At 43.4% G+C, this 3,338-nt stretch overlaps 1 non-coding gene across 1 annotated transcript; it reads right to left on the bottom strand.

The window, feature by feature from the left end:
• Positions 1-2,176: 2,176 nt before the first annotated feature.
• LOC148564466 (small nucleolar RNA R71) lies at positions 2,177-2,283 on the bottom strand. Its single transcript, XR_015885510.1, has one exon. It is a non-coding gene; the product is annotated as a small nucleolar RNA R71 (small nucleolar RNA).
• Between the last annotated feature and the right edge of the window lie 1,055 nt (positions 2,284-3,338).

The following is a 3,338-nucleotide window of genomic DNA, read 5'->3' as shown; positions in this document are numbered from 1 at the left end:
GATAAATTCTTTCCTACAGAGGTGACAGATAGGTTAAGGAAAGAGATTTCATGCATTGTCCAAGGTGAATTGGAAACTCTTTACGAGTATTAGGAACATTTTCAGAGGCTTCTTGACTCATGCCCTCACCACGTGATTGACACTCTAGTGTTTATTAGCTACTTTTGCCGAGGAATGAAACCTCAAGACAATATCCTTTTGGATGCCTCAAGTAATGGTTCCTTGACAAAGTATAGAACGGCGGAGGAAGCATGGCAGCTAATCACCTATTTGACTGAGTCCACCCAACATGCTAGACAAGAAAACAATCATCCAAGAGCCATAAATGAAGTTTCTTCTAGTGGTGAGACTGCTGCCCTTACCAAGACCTTGGGAGAGATGACCAACATCCTCAAGCAACTTCAACTCAATCAACAACAACCTCCACCTCCTCAACAACAACAATGTCAATACTTGGTCCCTCAACGAGTGTGCGAAATTTGCTCTTGTTACTCCCATTACACCGATGAATGTCCAAGTCTCCAAGAGGATAATACCTTGGTGGCTAATAATGCCTATTACAATCGTCCAAACCAAGGGTATTACCAACAAGGAGGCAACTATAATCAAGGGGGTAACTAGAATCAAGGTTGGTAAGACAATTCCAACCAAGGATGGAGGGATAACTATAATCAAGGAGGAAGGGACAATAGTGGGAACCAAAGGTGGAATAACAACTACCAACAAAACCGGTACCAACAAAACCCTCCATACCAACACCAAAACCAAGGAAAAACCTATCAAACCTACCAAGCACCTCATCAAAGGCAAGCACCTCAACTCAACCAACCACAATCCCCCAAATTACTTACCCTTCTTCTTCCTCCAACCAAGACGAGACACTCCGTTCTATTCTTCAAGGACAAAAAGAGTTTCAAGATTCGCTTAACTCTAGCATCAATGGTCTTACCTCTACCATCCAAGTCCTTCTTTCCCGTATGGAACCAACCTCTACCCCTAATGTTCAACCCTCAAGCTCTAGTGCACTACCTTCTGAACTTTTACCCAACCCCAAGGATGGCATCAATGCCATCACCTTGAGGTCCAGCACTAAATTGCAAGAGAGGAGTCTCGAAGAGCCAAGCTCAATAGAAGTCACTCAAGACGAGGATGTTGTTGAGGTAGAAGAAGTCGAAGAAGAGCATGAGGTACAAGAGATAGTTGAAGAAGTAATTGCTCAACCAAGGGACGGAATTCCTAAGGATGGAAATGTCTTGAAAGAAGCTACTCCAATTCCATTTTCCACATTGGCAAGGAAGCCCAAGAAGCAAGTGGAGCTAGATCCCAAGATGGTGGAGATATTCAAGAAAGTTGAGGTAACCATTCCTCTCTTTGATGCTATCCACCAAGTCCCTAAATATGCCAAGTTTCTAAAGGATTTATGCATGAACAAAGAGAATATCCATGATTTAGAAACTATTCCATTGGGAAGCTCAATTTCTGCTTTAATGGGTGATATACCGAAGAAGTGTGGTGACCCCGGTCCTTGCCTAGTCACTTGCACTATTGACGGGGTACAATTTGGTGATTGCATGTGTGATCTAGGTGCTTGTGTGAGCATTATGCCTTTGTCTGTTTATGAGGTCTTGAAGCTTTCACCATTGAAACGGTCGGCTGTCCGGTTTGTTTTGGCGGATAAAAGCATAATTTCTGTAGTTGGCATTGCAGAGGATGTTCTAGTGAGTATAAAGGGGTTGGTCTTTCCGATTGATTTTCATATTCTTGAGATGCCCCCTAGTGATTCTGGGAGAACATCATCTATCTTGCTTGGAAGGCCATTTTGAAGACCTCCCGGTTCAAATTAGATACTTTTTTGGGCACATATTCTTTTGATATTGATGGAAGAGAAGTGAGCTTTAATATTGATGAAGCCATGAGACATCCATCGGAGGACCATTCTATCTTCTGATATGATGTGATATGATATGAGACATCCACCTATTCTTTTTAAGTTGTATGCTCCACTGCGAGAAGACATGGTGCAGATAAAGTAGCAGTTTTGGTGTTCGCTTTCCCTTTCTCTTTGGAGGAAAAAGCGAAAGAATGGTTTTATACTCAACCAGGAGATGTGATTTCCAATTGGGACTTGCTGCGTAAGAAATTTCTGGAAAAGTTCTATCCACCACAGAAAACAGATAAGCTGCGAAAGGAAATCTCTTGCATTATGCAAAGAGATGGGGAGACTCTTTCTGAGTATTGCGAGAGATTCAAGAAGTTGTTGGAAGCTTGCCCCCACCACCGTATTGACGAGTTGGTGCTTATTAGCTATTTTCGTCAAGGGATGAACCCCCAAGATAAGCTTCTCCTAGATGCCTCTAGTGGAGGATCCCTCACCAAAAACAAGACCGCCGAGGAAGCTTGGGAGATTATAGCGGACTTGGCGGACTCCACTCAACACTCAAGGGCAAGAAATTCACAACCTAAGGCTTTAAGTGAAGTTTCTCCTTCCGTAGATGCCATTTTGACAAAGACCCTCGGTGAGATGACAATTTTGTTTAGACAAATCACCCAAGGGCAACAAATTCCCTAAGCCTTGCTATCTCCTCTACCTCAACCTCTAAGAATTGAAGGACCACCAAAATCATGCGGTATTTGTGCTTGTAACAACCATTACACTGATGAGTGCCCTCAACTCCAAGAGTACACTACATTAGCGGTAGCCAGTCCATACCCACAAAGACCTAACTACAATCAACATGGAGGAAATCAAAACCAAGGATGGAGGGATAATTCTAATCAAAGATGGAATCAAGCCCCGCAAGCTCAGCCTTACCCAAGCCAACAAGCCTACTATCATCAAGCTCCTCAAGGTCAACCAAAATACCAACAATCCTACCAACAACCACCACAATCTCAACCTCAAGAGAGGTATCAACATCCACATAGTAGACCTAACCCCTCTCAAGGCAATCAAGGCCCTCCTCCTAATCAACCCTACATGAATGACACACTCCAAACCTTTATGCAAGAGCAACGGGAGTTTCACAAGAAACAAGAAACATACATGGCTACTATTGCCGAGGCTCTCTCCCATTTGACTCTTTCTCCTCCGACTACACAAAATCCCCAACAAGCCTCAACTTCTAGTGGCTTGCCCTCACAACCTCAACCAAATCCTAAGAGAAGCATCAATGCTATCACCCTTAGGAGCGGTGATGTGTATTTTCGGAAAACAAAAAACGAATCCCAAACACACAAAACTAACCGGCAAGTGCACCGGGTCACATCAAGTAGTAAAACTCATGTGAGTGAGGTCGATCCCACGAGGATTGATGGATCAAGCAACTTTAGTGGGTGAT

The sequence above is a fragment of the Arachis ipaensis genome, chromosome B5 (assembly GCF_059453495.1).
Source record: "Arachis ipaensis isolate K30076 ecotype BB chromosome B5, ASM5945349v1, whole genome shotgun sequence".
Classification (NCBI taxonomy): Eukaryota; Viridiplantae; Streptophyta; class Magnoliopsida; order Fabales; family Fabaceae; genus Arachis; species Arachis ipaensis.
The sequence above is the reverse complement of the archived record's forward strand: the minus strand, read 5'-3'. Positions and strand labels throughout refer to the sequence as shown.